Source organism: Carlito syrichta, unplaced genomic scaffold, assembly GCF_000164805.1.
Source record: "Carlito syrichta isolate Samal-C Ts95f unplaced genomic scaffold, Tarsius_syrichta-2.0.1 Scaffold306628, whole genome shotgun sequence".
Taxonomy (NCBI): Eukaryota; Metazoa; Chordata; class Mammalia; order Primates; family Tarsiidae; genus Carlito; species Carlito syrichta.
In genome coordinates this window covers 127,111-146,792 of record NW_007250724.1, presented here as the reverse complement: position 1 = coordinate 146,792, position 19,682 = coordinate 127,111, and the positions used below count along the sequence as shown (strand labels likewise).

The window sequence follows — 19,682 nt, the reverse complement described above, 5'->3', positions numbered from 1 at the left end:
TATTGTAGAGATGAGGTCTTACCAAGTTGCCCAGGCTGATCTCAAACCCATGGGCTCAGGCAATCCTCTCACCTCAGCCTCCCAAAGCACTGGAATTATAAGCATAAGCCACCTGCCTGGCCCAAATTTTGAATACTTTTTATAAAAAAGAATACAGGCTAGGTGTGGTGGCTCACGTCTATAATCCTAGCACTCTGGGAGCCCGCGGGTTCGAGACCAGCCTGAGCAACTTGGCAAGACCGCGTCTCTACAATAAATCAAAAAATTAGCCAGGCATGGTGGCACATGCCTATAGTTCCAGCTACTTGGAAGACTGAGGAGGAAGGATCACCTGAGCCCAGCAGTTGAGGTTGCAGTGACTGGGAGAGTTCCACTACCCTCCAGCCTGGGTGATAGAGTGAGACTCCGACTCAAAAAAATAATAATAATAATAATAATATAAAATACATGATCACTTAAAAAAATATTGATTACATATTAAAACTATATTGTATATAATCAAATATATTGCTAATAAAATATATAAAGTAAATAATAAATATGGATAAACAAATAATAAATAATGAACTCTATTAAATAAAATTAATTTCACCTTTTTTTCCATGTGGCTGCCAGGAAAAATTAAATGACATATGTGGTTCATGTTATATTTCTATTGGGCAGCATTGCTCTAGACCTAACTTCCAATTTACAGGAAACATGGGGGCCATGAAAAGACAAACAAGTCTCAAATATGGGACCTTCTACAAGACAAATGGTCTCTCCAAACATCGACATCCTTAAATGCAAGTTCACCTGATTAAGTGAACTTGATTAAGAGACAGCAATCAGAAAATTCCTAGTAAATTTTCTTAGGTGATATGATTGTAGTGTGACTCTATAGGGAATCATCTTCAATTTTATGAGTTTTATTTAGAGAATATTTAGGGATTAAGTGTCAAACACTCCGCAACTCACTTTGAAATGGTGTAGAGAGGAAAAGAATGTGTGTATGTATATATGGAGATACAGTCATGTGGCAATGTAACAATTAATAAGCCTTAAAAAAACACTTTGAAAAGACTAAAAAAAGCCAGGTGCAGTGGCTCAAATCTGTAATCCCAGCACTTTGGGAGGCTGAGGCAAGAGAACTGCCTGAGTCCTGGGGTCCGAGACCAGCCTGGGCAACTTGGCGACACCTCGTCTCTACAATAAATCAAAAAATTAGCCAGACGAGGTGGCATGTGCCTACAGTTACAGGTACTTGGAAGGCTGAGGTGGAAGGATCGCCTGAGCCCAGCAGGTCAAGGCTGTGGTGGTGGCCGTGAGCATGCCAATGCACTCCAGCCTGGGAGACAGAGACTCCAACTCAAAAAGAAAAAAGAAAGAAAAGACTTAAAAAACAAAGTGCACAGAGAAATGCAGCAACTACCCACTCCTCATACTCCTCAATCTTTCACTGCCAGAGAAGCCTCAGGAAAAGTCAGTTGAAACAAAATGTAGTTTCAAACCAAAATACAAAAATTTCCAGGTTTCAATTTTTAAAAAATCATCCATCACACCACAAGCAGAAAGTTCTCAAACTGAACGAAAAAAAAAGATAATAATCATAGATGATAACACCTAGATGACAGAAATGTTACCATTATCTAACAAAGATATGTTGAAAGTAAAAGGATAGAAAGAGATGTATCACACAAATATTAATTATAGGAAGGCAAGAGTACCTATATGAATATCAGATAAAGTAGATCTCAGAGCGAAGAAAATTATCAGAGACACAAACATTATATAATAATAAAAGGAAAGCCGGGTTCGGTGGCTCAGCCTGTAATCCCAGCACTTTGGGAGGCCGAGGTGAGAGGATTGCCTGAGCCCCTGGGTTCAAGGCCAGCTCAGGTAACTTAGTGAGACCTTGTTTCTACAATAAATAAAAAATTAGCCGGGCATGGTAGTGTGTGCCTGTAGTTCCAGCTACTTGGAAGGCTGAGGCGGAAGGATCATCTGAGTCCAGCAGATGGAGGCTGTGGTAGCCAGGATCGTGCCACTGCACTTCAGCCTAGGCAACAGAATGAGACTCCAACTCAAAACAATAACAACAATAATAATAATAAAAGGATAATAATAATAATAATATTAATAAAAAGGTAAATCTACCAAGAAGACATAGCAGTCCTAACAACAGAGTTGTTTTGGTGCACCAAACATCAGAGCTCCAAAATATGTGAAGCAAAAACTGATAGAACTGAAAGGAGACATAAACAAAGCCCAAGTTATAGTTGTAAACTTCAAAACTACTTTCTCAACAACTGATAGACCTAGGAAGAAAATCAGCAAGGACACAAAATACCATCAGTCAATATGATCAACACAATCTAATTAGCATTTATAGAGCACTCTATCCAACAATAGTAGAATACATTTTCAAATGCCCACCAAGCATAATCACATCTAGGGCCATAAACAAATCTCAACAAACTTAGAGGAAATGAAATAATACTAAATGTGTTCTCCAACCACAATAGAATCAAACTAGAAATCAGTAACAGAAAAATAATGTGAGATCTCCAAACACCTGAAAACCATACACATACTTCTAAATAATCCCTAGGTCAGAGAGGAATTCTCAATGGAAATAAAAAAACTACATTGAACTGAATGAAGATTTAAATATATTTGTGGAGCTGTGTCAAAATTTGTGAAACACAGTAAAAGCAGTGCCTACAGGGGAATTTATAGCACTAAATCCATTAGAAAAAAGAAACTGTTTCAAACCAATAATCTATGTTCCCACCTTAAGAATCTAAAAAAAAGAGAGAGAGAGAGAGTAAAATACACCAAAACCAAACAGAAGGAAAGAAATAATAAAGAACAAAAATGAAATAAAAAGCAACAGAAAAATCAATGACACACAAAAAATTAGGTATTTGAAAAGATTAATAAAATTGGTAAATCTCAAGTAATATGAACAAAGAAAGAGAAAATGCAATTACTAACATCAGCAATCAAACAGGAGATATCACTATAGATACTGCAGACATGAAGGAAAATAAGAAAATATTACAAACTACTCTATACAGACAAATATGACAAATCAAACAAAACAAGTTCTCCCGAAAAAAAACACAAACTACCACAACTCACCCAATATTATATAATTTCTTTTTTTTTTTTTTTTGAGTTGGAATCTCACTCTGTCGCCCAGCTAGAGTACAGTGGCCGCTCCCGGTCACCGCAGCCTCGATCTGCTAGGTTCCAGCGATCCTTCCGCCTCAGCCTTCCAAGTAGCTGGAACTACAGGCGCGCGCTACCACTCCTGGCTAATTTTTTGATTTATTGTAGAGATGAGGTCTCACCAAGTTGCCCAGGCGGGTCACGAACCCACAGGCTTAGGTAATCCACTCACCTCAGCTTCCCAAAGTGCGGGATTACAGGCTGAGCCACCGAGCCCAGCTATTATATAATTTCTAGTAAGGAAAGTGAATTTATAATTTTAAAACTCCTAGAAAGGCCGGGCACGGTAGTTCATGCCTATAACTCTAGCATTTTGGAAGGTGGAAGCGGGATAACTGCTTGAGCCCAGGCATTCAGGACCTGCCTGGGAAACATAGCAAAACTGTCTCTATATAAAAAAATAATAATAGCAATTAAAGGCTGGGCAAGTTGGCTCACACCTGTATCCCAGCACTTTGGGAGGCCAAGGTGAGAGGATAGCCTGAGCCCAGCAGGCTGAGGCTGTGATGGTGCCACTGCACTCCAGTCTTGGCACAGGGCTCAGTGACTCAGCCTGTAATCCCGCGCATTTGGGAGGCTGAGGTGAGTGGATTCCCTGAGCCCACGGGTTCGAGACCTGTCTGGGCAACTTGGCAAGACCTCATCTCTACAATAAATCAAAAATCAGACGGGCGTGGTAGCGCTCGCCTGTAGTTCCAGCTACTTGGAGGACTGAGGCAGAAGGATCGCCGGAGCCCAGCAGGTCGAGGCTGCGGTGGCCGGGAGCAGCCACTGCACTCCAGTCTGGGCAAAAGAGTGAGACTCCAATTCAAAAAAAAAAAGACTGACTCAAACAATTTTAAAAAGTAATTTAAGGAAAAAAGAAAACTCCCACAAAAAGAAATCTACAAGCCTGAGTGGCTTCACTGGTAAATTCTACCAAATACTGGTGTTAAGGAAGAATTACACACTCTCTTACAGAAAGTAAAAGAGGAGGGAACACTTCCCAATTCGTTTTATTTTTTTAGAATGTTAAAATATCTTTTTAAATTCATCCTGGTCGGGCATAGCGGCTTATGCCTGTAATCCCAGCACTTTGGGAGGCTGAGGTGAGAGGACTGTCTGAGTTCAGGAGGTTCAAGACCAGCCTGGGCAACTTGGTGAGGCCTCATCTCTACAAAAAATGAAAAAATTAGCCAGCTGTGGTTGCACACACCTGTGGTTGCACACACCTGTGGTTCCAGCTACTTGGAAGGCTGAGGCAGAAGGATCAGCTGAACAGGTCAAGGCTGCGGTGGTCGTGAGTATGACACTGCACTCCAGCCTGGACAACACAGTGAGAATCTTACTCAAAAACAGAAAAAAGAAAAAAAGGAAGGCTGAGGCGGAAGGGTTGCCAGAGCCCAGCAGGTCGAGGCTGCGGTGGCCAGGTGCGGCCACTGCACTCCAGTCTGGGTGACAGAGTGAGACTCCAACTCAAAAAAAAAAAAAAAAAAAAAAAAAAAGGAGGGGCTGCAGAGCAATGGTGCAATCACAACTCACTATAGACTTCAATTCCTGAACTTAAATGATCCCCTCACCTCAGCCTCCCAAATAGTTAGGAATACAGGCATGTGCCACCATACCTGGCTAATTTATTTTGTGTAGAAATGGGGTCTTGCTACATTGCCAGGGCTGGTCTCAAATCCTGGGCTCTTACAGGTATGGACCATCTGTGCCTGAGCCTGCCTTTCCTTCCTTTCTTTCTTTTGCCTGGAGTATAGTGGCACAATCACAGCCTCGACCTCCTGGGCTCAAGCAATTCTCTCATTTCAGCCTCCCAAGTAGCTGGGACTACAATCACACACCACCACACCTGGCTAAATATTTTTAAATTTTGTGCAGAGATGGTGTCTTGCTATGTTGCCCAGGCTGGTCTCAAACTGCTGGCCTCAAGTAATCCTCCCACCTCGGCCTTCCAAGGTGCTGAAATTACAAGGATTGGGAGGCTGAGGTGAGTGGATTGCCTGAGCCCGTGGGTTCGTGACCCGCCCGGGCAACTTGGCGAGACCTCATCTCTACAATAAATCAAAAAATTAGCCGGGCGTAGTTCCAGCTATGTGGACGGCTGAGGCGGAATGATTGCCGAAGCCCAGCAGGTCGAGGCTGCGGTGGCCAGGAGCGGATACTGTACTCCAGTCTGGGCCACAGAGTGGGACTCCAACTCAAAAAAAAAAAAGAAATTACAAGCATGTTCCACCATGCCTAGCTAAATTTTTTAAAATTTTTATACAGTTGAGTCTTCACTATGTTGCCAGGACTGATCTCAAACCCCTGGACTCAAGCAATCCTCCCACTTCAGCCTTCCAAGCAAATGGGACTACAGGTGCATGACACCATGCTCAGCTCTGATTTACTTGACACCAAAATCAGACAAAGAAAGTACAAAAGTTTTCTTCACCGCCCTCCAAATCCTGCTGTAGCCATTGCCACAGCCATAATGCCAAAACGAAAGCAGCAGAATCAGCACCAGCCGCTGCTGCCGTGGCAGGAGTCCCCATTGCCTGAGTGGGAAGAAATAGGAGATAAGGAGGATGGAGTCCCATCGGACCAGTCAGCCTTCTGGGTCCTCCCCCAGTGGCCAGTGGAAAGCCTAGTGACCACAAGTCAGCTCTTCATAGAGGTGTTCCAGGATCAAGGGGACCAATAATTCTACCACTGCTGAGTCTCCCACCTCCTCCCTGGGATAGAGGCCTAGTTTGCGGAGGCCTCAGCCCAAGGTCTGGCCCATATAGTCATGGTTGGTGAGGGGGGAGTCAATGCTGAACCTCCTTTTCTGGGGCCAGGCCATGGGAGTCCCTCCAGGGGAAGCTTTCACAAAGAACAGAGAAATCCTGGAAGGCCTGAAAGCTGGTCTCTTATCAAGAATACCTGCCAGCCGGGCTCGGTGGCTCAGCCTGTAATCCCGTGTCTTGGGAGGCTGAGGTGAGTGGACTGCCTGAGCCCGCGGGTTCGAGACCCATCCGGGCAACTTGGCGAGACCTCATCTCTACAATAAATCAAAAAAATCAGCCGGGCATGGTGGCGCGCACCTGTAGTTCCAGCTACTTGGAAGGTTGAGGTGGAAGGATCACCGGAGCCCAGCAGCTCGAGGCTGCGGTGGCCAGGAACGGCCACTGCACTCCAGTCTGGGTGTCAGAGTGAGACTCCAACTCAAAAAAAAGAATACCTGCCCACTCAAGGATGATCCACCAGGTTATGGAAGACAAATCTGACCGCCCTGTCTGCCAACACTTTGCCAAAAAGGGCCACTGTCAATATGAGGACCTCTGTGTCTTCAACCACCCAGGATCAATGGACCTCCTTTGTGAGATTGTACCTTCTCATCCAGGCTGGAAGGAGCCCTCTGTGACCTAGCAGCCATGTATTTCCCTGTGGCCCTTTGATAGCTATTGTGAGACCCTTCCATCCAACACCCTCAGTCAGTGATACACCCATTCCACCTGCCATCTGCCCCTATTTGGGGGTCCAGAGATGTGTTTCATCACTGGTGTCCACAGTGCGCATGTTCATCTGATCCAGCCTCCAGAGACTTGTCTTTGGGACACATCTTTGTTCCCTTCAGTTGCCTCCTGGATCTTCTTGCCCTTCATCAAATGATTGCTGAACAGGAAACATGTATGGTGCTGTTTCTTTTGTATCTGTCCACCTGTCCTCCAGTATTGCCCTCAATTCCTGAGAGTCCCGGAATGGCTTTTTACCATTCCCTTCTTCTAGTTGCTTGTTTTAAGTCTTTTTATGTGACATCCCTACTCTCAATGTTGTCAGTTACTTGCGAAACTCACCAGGCTGTCTGACCTGAGGTCAAGTTTGGTTGACTGTACAGTTCCTCCCTAAAAGGCCATCCTCCCTGCTTTTGGATTTTGTAGTTTCCGTCAGTAACATGATCCCCACTGCTACGGTCTGTGATCACTGTGCTTTGTGGAACTGCGCATCTCCGCAAAGCCTTTCTCAGTATCTGTGGCATTTTTAAGACTCCTCAACACTAGAATAAGTTCTTCTGGCAAAATAAATGAGGCTCTTAGTGCCCTGCAGACTTTCCCATCTTCCAACATGGGAGAACTGTGAAACTTTCCCTAAGACTGCCTCCTCTTTCTTCTCCTGGTGTTGGTTCTCCTGGGTCTGACGCAGACCCGTGAGACATCTTATAAAGCCTCTGATGGCTTTACCCTACCTAGCTCATCTCCAGCCCATTTTAAGTGATGTCATTATGAGGACACAAGCCCTTTCATTTGATTTCTGTGAATCTCCACCTGTCCTATCTTTGTGTGGAACCTGGACAGTAATGTCGCCCTCTCCTAACTCTTTTCCCACATCCTGGCACTGGTTGTTTTCTGTAAAAACAGCAGTGAACAGGTTCAGCTTTGAACTAGCTCTGAGGTAATGGGTCAGGAGTTGTGCGGGCAAGAGGGAGGGATGAGAGCTGTTGGAGAACTGAAAATTAGTTATTCTTTTAAACATTTTAAAAAATATTAGTAATAAACACAAAATAAAACTACAGGCCCATAACTATCATGAACACAAACCAAAAATAATAATTTTATATATATATATATATATATTTTTTTTTTTTTTTTTTTTTTTTTTAAATGGAGTTGAAGTCCCACTCTGACATGTAGGCTGGAGGGCAATGGCACACTCACGATCACCACAGCCTTGACCTCCTGGGTTCAGGCGATTCTTCCACCTCAGCCTTCCAAGTAGCTGGAATTACAGGCACATACTACCATACTCGACTAATTTTTTTATTTATTGTAGAGACGAGGTCTCACCAAGTTGCCCAGGCTGGTCTCAAATCCCTGGGCTCAGGCAATCCTCTCACCTCTGCCTCCCAAAGGGCTGGGATTATAGGCTTGAACCACCACAACTAGCAACAAAAAAATCTTTAACAAAACATGATCAAATAGAATTCAGCAATATAGCAAAAGAAATATATACCATGACCAAGTGGTACTTATTTCAGAGATGTGAGAATGGCTCAATATTTGAAAAAATCAATCAGTGTAATCCACCATATTAACAGACTAAAGAATAAAAATCACATAACCATATCAATTGAGGCAGAATTATTTGACATTATCTGACAAAATTCAACAAGTATTCATTATTTTTAAAAAACTCTCTGAAAAACAGGAACAGAGGGGGATTTCCTAAACTTGATAAAAAGCATCTATGAAAAAACCCACAGCTAACACTGCACTTAATGGTGACAGACTGAATGCTTTCTCCTCATGATCTGAAATAAGGCAAGGGATGTCCACTCTCACCATGCTTATTCAACATAGTGCTAGAAGTTTTAAGCAGCACAATAAGGCAAGAAAAGGAAACAAATGGCATATAGACTGGAAAATAAAAAATAAAACTGTTCCTATTTGCAGATCACTTAATTGTCTATTAAGTGATCTGGCTGGGCATAGTGGCTCACATCCGTAATCCCAGTGCTTTGGAGGCCAAAGTGGGAGGGTCGCTTGAGGCCAAGAGTTTGAGATCAGCCTAGGCAACACAGCAATTCCTCAACTCTCTCTCTTTTTTTCTTTTTTGAGTCGGGGTTTCACTCTGTCACTAAGGCTATACCTCCTAGTCTCAGGTGATCCTTCTACCTCAGCATCCCGAGTAGCTGGGACTACAGGAGTGCACCACCACACCCAGCTATTTTTAAAAATTTTTTGTAGAGATGAGGTTTTGCCATGTTGCCCAGGCTGGTCTCCAACACCTGTATTCAAGAATCCACTTCCCTCAGCCTCCCAAAGTGCTGGGATTACAGGCTTGCGCCACCATGCCCAGTCACCAATTCCTCATCTTTCCTGACAACAAAAAAAGTAGTCAGGTGTGTGCCTATAGTCCCAGCACTCAAGAGGCTGAGGTGGAAGGGCTGTGTGAGCCCTGGAGTTGGAGGCTGTAGTGAGCTATGATCATGCTTCTGTACTCCAGCCTGGGCAACAGAGAGCAACTCAAAAAAAAAAAGAAAAGAAAATTCCAAGGAATCTACAAGAAAACTCTTTAGAGCTAAGTAAGCTCAGGAAGGCCACAGAATACAAAATAAACATTCAAAAGTCAATTGTATTTCTATTATTACAATAAACAATACCAAAATTTAAAATACCATTTACATTGCTCAAAAAAAAATTAAATACTTAGGTGTAAACCTAACAAAACATGTACAGAATTTAAAGAAAGCAGAGAAGCTCCAAACAAATGGAAAGACATACTATGTTCATGGATTGGAAAACTCAACATAGTAAATATGTCAATTCCCCTCAAACCAATATACAGGTTTGTGATAGGCCAAGTAATGGTCACTCAAAGCTATCAGGTCCCTAGAATCTGTAAATGTTATTTTATAAGAAAAAAGTCTTTGCAGATGAGATTAAATAACAAATCTTGATGTAGGGAGATTATCTGGGCGGGCCCTAAATCTAACTGAAATTGTCAGAGGACAATGATATACATACAGAAGGAAAAGGGAATATGAAGGTTAAGGCAGAGACTAGAGATTATACATAAATAGAGGGAGAATGAGATATAAAAGGTGAGGCAGAGATTGTAGTGATGTGGCCAAGAGTTAAGAAATGTCAGCAGTCAATAAAAGCTAGAAGATGCAAGAAATGGATTAGTCCCAGAGCTTAGAGAGGGAGCTCAGACCTTTTGTCAAAACCTTGATTTTGGATCTCTGGTCTCCAAAACTGTGAAAGCAAAAATATGTGTTATTTTAAGCCACTAAGGCTGTGGCAACTTTTTAAAGACAGCAGCCATAGGAAACTAATAAAAGTTTTGATATAATTCATATCAAAATCCCAAAAAGGTTTTTTAGATAAAAACAAGATAATGCTAAAATGTATATGAAAAAGCAATGGAAGTAGAATAGCCAAAACAATTTTGAAAATGAAAAGTAGCCAGGCACGGTGGCCCATGTCTAGAATCCCAGCACTTTGGGAGGTAGAGGTGAGAGGACTGCCTGAGCCCAGAGGTTTGAGGCCAGCCTGGGCAACTTGGTGAGACCTCGTCTCTACAATAAATCAAAAAAATTAGGCAGGTGTGGTGGCGCACACCTGTGGTTCCAGCTACTTGGAATGCTGAGGCGGAAGGATCACCTGAGCCCAGCAGATCAAGCCTACAGTGGCTGTGAGCATGCCACTGCATTCCAGCCAGGGCGAAAGAGTGAGACTCCAGCAACAACAACAACAAAAGATAAAAAGGTCAACCACAGGCTGGGCGCGGTGGCTCACTCCTATAATCCTAGCACTTTGGGAAGCCAGGGTGAGAGGATTGCCTGAGTCCACAGGTTAGAGACCAGCCTGGGCAACTTGGTGAGACCCCATCTCTACAGTAAATCAAAAATCTAGCCGGGCATGGTGGCATGTGCCTGTACTTTCAGCTACTTGGAAGACTGAGGCAGAAGGATCGCCTGAGCCCAGCAGGTTGAGGCTGCAGTGGCCAGGAGCGTGCCACTGCCCTACAGACTGGGTGACAAAATGAGACTCCTACTCAAAAATAAATAAATAAATAGGTCAACGACAATCTGGAAGAGAACTTTTTCAGTGTATATGATGGCTAATGGATCCCCATCAAAAACATCAAGCAGACAAAGTACAGTGGGTCACACCTATAATCCCAGCACTTTGGAAGTCAGAGGCAAGAAGATTGTCTGAGCCCAAGGGTTCGAGACTAGCCTTGGCAACATGGTGAGACCTCGTTTCTACAATAAATCAAAAGATTAGCAGGGCATGGTGGTACATGCCTGTAGTTCCAACTACCTGGAAAGCACTGTCTGAGCCCAGCAGGTTGAGGCTACAGTGGCCGTGAGCGTACCACTGCACTCCAGCCTGGGCAACAAAGTAAGACTCTGACTCAACAAAAAAAAAAAGAAAATCATGCGACCAAAAACAATAAAAATGGGCTTTGACAGGAAAGACGGAACCAACAAGTAATTCACAGAGAAGAAAATCTGAATAGCAGTAAACTTAGAAAAAAATGTTCACCGGGCATGGTGGCTCACACCTGTAATCCCAACACTTTGGGAAGCCAAGGTGAGAGGAATGCCTGAGCCCAGGGGTTCCACCAGCCAGAACAACTTGCCTAGACCTCATCTCTACAACAAATAAATAAAAATTAGCCAGGCATGGTAGTACACACCTGTGGTTCCAGCTACTTGGAAGGCTGAAGAGGAAGGATGGCTGAGTGCAGGTGGACATGGCTGTGATGAGCCGTGAGTGGGCCACTGCACTCCAGCCTGGATGACAGAGTGAGACTCTGACTCAAAAAGAAAAGAAAAGAAAAGAAAAAGATGCTCAACATCACCAATAATCAGGGAAAAGAAAACTGAAGCAACATGAAAAACTTTCACAGGTCTGATGCAGTGGCTCACATCTGTAATCCTAGCATTTTGGGAGGCCGAGGCAGGAGAATAGCTTGAGCCCGGGAGCTTGAGACAAGCCTGGGCAACATAGCAGGATCTCATCTATACAAAAAAAAATCTTTTTTTAATTAGCCAGGCATAGTGGTGTATGCCTCAAGTCCAAACAACTAATGTTGAGGAGGATGGATCCCTTCAGCCCAAGAGTTCAAGGCCACTGAACACCAGTATTGGAGACAGATTGAGCCCCTGACTCAAAAAAAAAAAAATTCCAAAAAACTCCCCCAAAAAACCTTTACAGGGCTCAGTGGCTCAGCCTGTAATCCCACGCTTTGGGAGGCTGAGGTGAGTGGATTGCCTGAGCCCGTGGGTTCAAGACCCGCCTGGGCAACTTGGCAAGACCTCATCTCTACAATAAATCAAAAAATTAGCCGGGTGTGGTAGCACGCCTGTAGTTACAGCTACTTGGAAGGCTGAGGCAGAAGGATCGCCAGAGCACAGCAGGTGGAGGCTGTGCTGGCTGGGAACGGCCACTGCACTCCAATCTGGGTGACAGAGTGAGACTCCAACTCAAAAAAAAAAAAACCTTTACAAACCAATCAGGTGCCAAAATGTTTCATTGTGACACCACTGAGGGAACAGGACTACAACAACTGCTGAAGGAAACGTGAGCTGGTCCAACACCCTGGAGGGGACTCACTACTCAGCTAGGCCATTCTACTTCTGGACACACAGCCAGAGGAACCTACACACATACATGGAAAGATAGTGTAAGTATGTTCACTGAAACACTGGAAAGTTGGAAACAGCCCTTTTCATGGACTGTCATGGAACTCTGTAGGACAATTAACATGAACTACAACTACAAGCACCAAAATGGATATATCTCAAAATGTTTTTTAAAAAAAGTGCCCACTGCAGAAAGATATGCTGTTTATGTAAAATGTTTAAATTACATAGCTTCAGATTCATATGTAATAATAAAATTATTCATGGTTTCATAAATACCAAACTCAGGATTGCAGTTACTGCAAAGGGAGGGTAAGGGAAATAGGGAATTCTTAAGGGTCTCCAAGTTTATTACTGCTTTATTCCTAAAATAGGATCTTATACAAATATGGAAGAACCTTAAGATATGACAAAGTCGGGTGGCAAATATTCAGGTGTGTGTGATGTTAGTCTATGTTCTCTACTGAGTGCTTGAAACACATGAAGGTGAAGAACTTGGCTGAATTCTGTGACCTCAAAATATACAAATCCTAAAATGGCCAGTACTTCTTGCTCTGTTTCACTTCTTTGTGTTTTGTTCACCACCTACGTGGGACTGGCAAGCTCTGCTTTTATGTGTGTGTTTAGCAAATTCTGAACGGCAACTAAAAGCCAGATTTCAGCACTTGGGGTTTCTGCCCTGCCCATCACCCCATTTCTGTCCTCTTCTATCTCACAGTGCTTGTGTCACTCAGGTTTACAAATACTCCTTTCCCCAAAAGCAGAGTCTGTATATACCCTTAGTTCCTAAGATAATACTTGCCTCTTAAGAGCTTAGAAAAGCTCACTGGACTACTCTATAAAGGTATGAGATAGAAACTAAAATTCATCCATCTCAAAAATTTAAATATGTTTTATAATTTGTCACAATATAATTTGATTGATCCCTCTCATCAATGCAAGATGAGTAAAAGGTAAAACATTCAGCCTGTAATCCCAGCACTTTGGGAAGCCAAGCTGACAGGACTGCCTGAGCCCGTGGGCTAGAGACCCAACAGAGCAACTCAGCAAGACCTCATCTCTACAATAAATCAAAAATTAGCCAGGTGTGGTAGTGCGCACCTGTAGTTCCGACTGCTTGGAAGGCTGAGGCGGAAGGATTGCAGGAGCCCAGTAGAACAAGGCTGCAGTGGCCAGGAACATGCCACTGCCCTCCAGCCTGGGTGACAGAGTGTGACTCCAATCCAAAAAAAGAAAGGTAAAACATTGTCCTCCCTGGTTTCTACTACCATGTTCCATACTCCAAGGCCACATGTGACCAGGTAGCTCTCACAAGACTTCAGACCCATTCCTCAGCAGGGATATTTCCTCCCTGACATCAGATGACCAAGTCACTCTTGCCCACCACAGACTCACCAGCAATGTTAAGTCCCATACTCACCAAGATTAACCAAACCACCACATAATTAGAAGGAGGGCTCTGTGGATTTCAGTTTCAAGAACCACTTAACTCCCAGTGACCTTTGAGGGGTCCTTGACCAAGAAAGGTAAGAAAGAAAATTCCCTGACGTCTCAGTGACCAATGTTCCTACTACTCTGATGGGAGTCTTATTCTCAGACCCTTAATAAAGTACTCCAAGTTTAAAATTTTTCTTCAACTCTTTTGTGTCTCTTTTTTATAATTCCTAGTCTCAGTTATGTTTCTTTTGTAACACTTTTATTGCTTACTATATCACTTTTTAAAATTTTTCTACTTTTTTCATTTATACTATCTTAAATTGTTAACTTTAGCTTTTACTATTGCAAAGTGCTTCCTTTAAGAAAACCTTCTCCTTTCATAAGCATTTTTACTCTTTGTAAATGGCTCAGCTCAACCAACACTCCCACAAGACTGTAAATTGTGGGAGAGTAGGGATACATCTATTGCAATCACTAATATATGCCCAACACTCAGTGCAAATACACACATACATACACATGCGTACGCACACACACACACACACACACCCTTAATGAATAAGTGAAGAGGATACAGGACCTTTATTTTTTTTAGCTTTTTCCTGTCTTTACACTTTAGTTCATTTACTTTTCCACTTATTAGATCCAGTTGATCTTTTACTTTTAGATCCAGTTGATCTTTTACTTTTATAATCTAATTCTCAATTTTTTAATTCTCAGCTTATTTGAAAATAGCAAACCGGGCTTGGTGGCTCAGCCTGTAATCCCAGCACTTTGGGAGGCTGAGGTGAGTGGATTGCCTGAATCTGCGGGTTCGAGACCTGCCTGGGCAACTTGGTGAGACCTCATCTCTACAGTAAATCAAAAAATTAGCCGGGCGTGGTAGCGCCCACCTGTAGTTCCAGCTACTTGGAAGGCTGAGGCGGAAGGATCACCGGAGCCCAGCAGGTCGAGGCTGCAGTGGCCGGGAGCAGCCACTGCACTCCAGTCTGGGTGACAGAGTGAGACTCCAACTCAAAAAAAAAATAAAAAGAAAAGAAAATAGCAGCAGTTATGAGACACACCCTGCCCGACCAAGAGCATAAGCTCAGTCTGCTATCTGCAGACACATGACGACACAGGGTGGCTATTTCATGGGCATGACTAAGTGCTTTGCATTCAGCAGGCGGATGATGTCCAGGGCACAACTCCAATTATTCTGTGTTGGTTTTCCATGCACTGGGGAGAAAGTATTTTTGCAACTTGATAAGAAGCACCCTTGTGTCTTTCAGCTTCCTACATGCAAGGATCTTATCTGCCTGTGCTAGAAACCTGGTAGGCTGCATCCACACACTTGGATTAGGTCCCTCTGAAAGGTTTTTTACATATAGTCTTATACTCACATACTTGGTCATTTGGAGATGGAAGTCAGAGATCCTCCTCGTCTGCCAGAAACCAAGGCCCAAAGAGAGGTAAAAACTCAACCACAGTCACACAGACTAGAACACAGTGGGAGAAAAGGGTACTCAGGAACCAGAGAAAGACTTTAGTCAGAGCTACCCAGTATCTGTGACGACATGGCCACCCATCATTATAACATACTTTACACACACACACACACACACACACACACACACACACACACACACAATACCTACCCATGGAATACTAGAAGTATTCAAGGCAGCCCAAGATTTTATCTCGGCTGAACTCACTACTGTCTGGCTGACAGGAGCTGCAAAGCTCTCCTACTGAGAAATAAGTGGCCGGGCATGGTGGCTCACTCTTGTAAATCCCAGCACTTTGGGAGGCGGAGGCAAGAGGATTGCCTGAGTCCACGGGTTCGAGACCAGGCTGGGCAACATGGCGAGACCTCGTCTCTATCTATAATAAATCAAAAAATTAGCCAGGCGTGGTAGTACACTCCTGTAGTTCCAGTTACTTGGAAGGCTAAGGCAGAAGGATTGCCTGAGCCCAGCAGGTCGAGGCTGCAGTGGCCATGAACATGCCACTGTATTCCAGCCTAGATGACAGAGTGAGACTCTTACTCAAAAATAAAGAGAGAGAGAAATGAGTAGTGGGAATGAGGAACTTGTTCCTCTGTTGCTAGCACCAAGTACAGCGCCCACAAATGAGCCTGAGCCCTCAGTACTGCCCCAGACCCCAGGAATATCCAACTTCATGAAAAGGGACTCTCACAGAGCTTTGGTGAAGCCTCTGGCTTTGAACACGTGTCCAGCAGTCATGGCATACAAACAGAGACCAAGGACAAAAGAGAGGTAAAAACTCAACCATGTCACACAGACCAGAACATGGTGGGAGAAAAGGGTACTCAGAAACCAGAAAAAGTTCCATCCTTCAGTCTTGGACATGGCACTCTAGGGAACAAAGAAACATTAATAGTATTAGAGGGCTGGGCACTGCAGCTCATGCCTGTAATCCCAGCATTCTGGGAGGCTGAGGTGGGAGGAGTGCTTGAGCCTAGGAGTTTAAGATCAGCCTGGGCAACAGAACGAGACCTGTCTCCACAAAAAAATAAAAAAATTAGCTGGGTGTGGTGGATCATGCATGTAGTTCCAGCTACTCAGGAAGCTTGGATGGGAGGGCTGCCTGAGTCCAGCAGGTTGAGGCTGCAGTGAGTCATGACTGTTACACTTCACTCAAGCCTGGGTGACAAAGTGAGACTCCTCCCCTCCCAAAAAAGTGTTATGGCCTGCAAAGCCCAAACAGGACACAGCCCACTGGGACACTTCAGTCCCAAAGCAGTCACTCTCAAGCTGCCCTCTCCCTGTTCTCTTGGTAAAAGTCTGCACTCCTGCCCCAAAAGCCTCCAGCGTTTGGAAAGAGAGCCCCACAGCTCCCTAGATTCCACATCCTCCAATCCCAGGACAGACAGACATCAGTAGCACCTAACAGCACCACTGAGGCAGCACTTCCACAGAAAGTTGCCTGGAGGGAGAAGAAGGATATCTGAACACAGAATCTCCATTAGGTTCCTGGAAAGCAAGTCCCCAATAGTAAAATGACAATCTGGAGTGAAAAGCCCAGGGAGCCTCAGACCCTGAGACTCACTGCAGGGAAATGCCCTTACCCAGAAGAACCAGAACTAGTTAGGGCGGAGTCAATAAGTCCCCTGCATCTGTCAACCGCCAGGTCATTGCTTCCTTCTTCCCAGCTGTGATATGGGGGAACTCTCAAGTGATAAGCAGAAGTAAAAAGTTTTTAGTAGTACCTAAAAGGTGGTGTGCTTGATAACCAAAATACATTAAAGCTGCCCTAGCTGCAGATATATTTAAAGTTTACCACATCAGTCATTAGGTACACAACTACAAAATCAACAACATTACACAGTAACTGGTAAGGACATTAGCCACTGGAGATAGGACTCAGCAGGAAAGGATCCTTTTGGCCCTCCCAATTCCTATCTATATTCAACCAAAGCATATCACTTGGTAAGAGGGAGGCGGAAATGCCCATGAGAAACCAGACCCCTCACTCTGTCCATGCCCCAGGGAAGTAGGAAGAAACCCCTTGGAATGCCAGCCCCAGGAGAAAGGTAGCTCTGCTTCACTCAAGCTGCCTCCCCAGAGCTAATGAGTGTCCCATGTAGCTCAGTTAATACATGCTTTTGGCTGGGTACAGTGACTCACACTTGTGTATCTCAGCACTTGGGGAGGCTGAAATGGAAATACTACTTGAGCCCAGGAGTTCAAGACCAGCCTCGGCAACATAGTGAGACCTCACCTCTACAAAGTCAAAAAAAAGAAGCAGGGCCTGCTGGTACAGTCCCAGCTATTCTGAATACTGAGGCAGAAAGATTGCCTGAGCCCAGAGTCTGAGGCTATGATAAGCCGTGATTGTGCCCCTGCATTCCAGACTAGATTTCAGGGCATGCACCACCACGCTCAGCTAATTTTTTTATTTTTTGTAGAGGTGAGGTCTCTCTATGTTGCCTAGGCTGGTCTAGAACTGCTGGGCTCAAGCAATCCTCCCACTTTAGCCTTCCAAAGTACTGGGGTAACAGGCATGAGTCACCGCACTTGGCCCTTTTGATAAAGAAACCCACTATTTTCTATCCATATTGCCATAACCCTTAAAAAAACGCATAATGAGTATTCAGGCAGCCCTGCACATACCTACATTCCTGAGAATTAGCGAAGAAAAGGGTTTTCCCTTACCCAGTCAAGGAATCCTTAACTCCCAGACTGAAGTGCAGTGGTTATTCACAGGTGTGGTCATACCTCTCAACTCAGCCTTGAACTCCTGGGCTGAAGTGATTCTCCTGTCTCAGCCTCCTGATTAACTAGGACTATAGACACACACCACTGTGCCCAGCTCTAAAACTTTCAGACAGTTTAACCTTAAAACTCAGAAAGAACAGCTGTCTTTAGATTTTTTTACTTTCTAAGAATGAAGGGAAAAGTTGTAAGATTCAATCCATTATTAACTACACAAAATGAGGCAGAGGTAGCCCACTCCACCACTCTCAGGAGCCCCTACTACCTCAACAGCTATGGTACCTAAAAATAGTACTTAAGCTGTCAAATTGTCACCATTTACCAGGGTAATTAGAACTTTCCTAGAAAATGGTATTTTCATTTTTAAACCAGACTTAAATAATAAAATTCATGTCTCTGTTTTAAATGGTTTTAGAAATAGTAAAGAGCAGAAATCTTAACTGAAAAACCACTTTAGGTTCTATCTAGCAAAAAGACTTTGGCCAGACATTCAGAAGTTAAAGTTAAATATTAACTGTCCACCTAACATTAAAATTTCTGGAGGGTTAACCAGTTTAAAATGGTTCAGTCTGATGCCAACAGGATGTACGCAACACAATGGAAAACAAGGATGTGAAGTCATTGTTTATTTGGGCTCCAAATACCAAAAAGACAGGCAGATTTCTCTGCTTCTGGTTAAAAACAAGCCATTCTGACTCCGGTATCAGATGAGGCAAGTTTTAAGCCAAGTCACTGATGAAGATTCAACATATCACCCTAAAACCGCTCTCAGTTAAGGAGATGGATGAAATTTCCCTCACATGGAGCCAGTTCCCACGTGGCCTGCAGGCAGCCCCAGAAAAAATAGCCATCAGATTTAACCAAAGGAGGCCAAAGTCACAAACACAGCAAGAGATTTAAAGGTAGAAACATGGCCGGGCATGGTAACTCAAGTCTGTAATAACAGTACATTGGGAGGCCAAGGTGAGAGGATAGCGTGAGCCCATGGGTTCAAGAACAGCCTGGGCAAATTGGCAAGACTTCATCTCTACAAACAAATCAAAAAATTAGCCGGGCATGGTAGCACATGCCTGTAGTTCTGGCTACTTGGAAGGCTAAGGTGGAAGGATCGCCTGAGCCAGCAGGTTGATGGTAAGGTGGCCGAGAGCATGCCACTGCACTCCGGCCTGGACAATGGAGTGAGACTTCAACTCAAAAAAGGTAAAAACATATAGGAGAATTACCCACATTACCACCTCTGATAAGCAAACACTACACAACAGTCTATCAAACAGAAAAGCTACTTTAAACATTTTCTCACTTGGAAAATTCTTACAAATTCTCACTTATCACAGATACCAAAAGCAGAGATTCACAAATGAACAACGGCTTCTGCTGATGGTATTTTGTATTTTTCCAACAAAGACAAGAAGGAAGCAAAGGCTTAATACCTGCATATAAATTCACCCAGGTGCAAACAAGTCCCAGGGAAAAGGAAGAAAGACAAGGTTCAAAACCAAGGACTGAACAGCCATTCTCCACTGAATCATGGTCTTTAATCTGAGTAGATTTTTAACAGTTCATGTGATGGGGCTCATTGAAAAACAGTTCCTTCTACACTCCACTGAACTCCATATGGTGCGCTTGAACAGTACACTTTATTGTAAAGATGGTAAAGTTTATGTCGTTTTACAATTTTTTTTTTTTTTTTTGAGTTGGGGTCTCACTCGGTCGCC

At 43.7% G+C, this 19,682-nt stretch overlaps 1 protein-coding gene and 1 pseudogene across 5 annotated transcripts in view; one reads left to right on the top strand and one right to left on the bottom strand.

Moving 5' to 3' along the window:
* Positions 1-19,682, bottom strand: part of DAG1 (dystroglycan 1) — a 79,373-nt gene that overhangs the window by 23,733 nt on the left and 35,958 nt on the right. The gene's annotated exons all lie outside the window — the stretch shown is intronic.
* Positions 5,642-6,542, top strand: LOC103265509 (annotated as a pseudogene).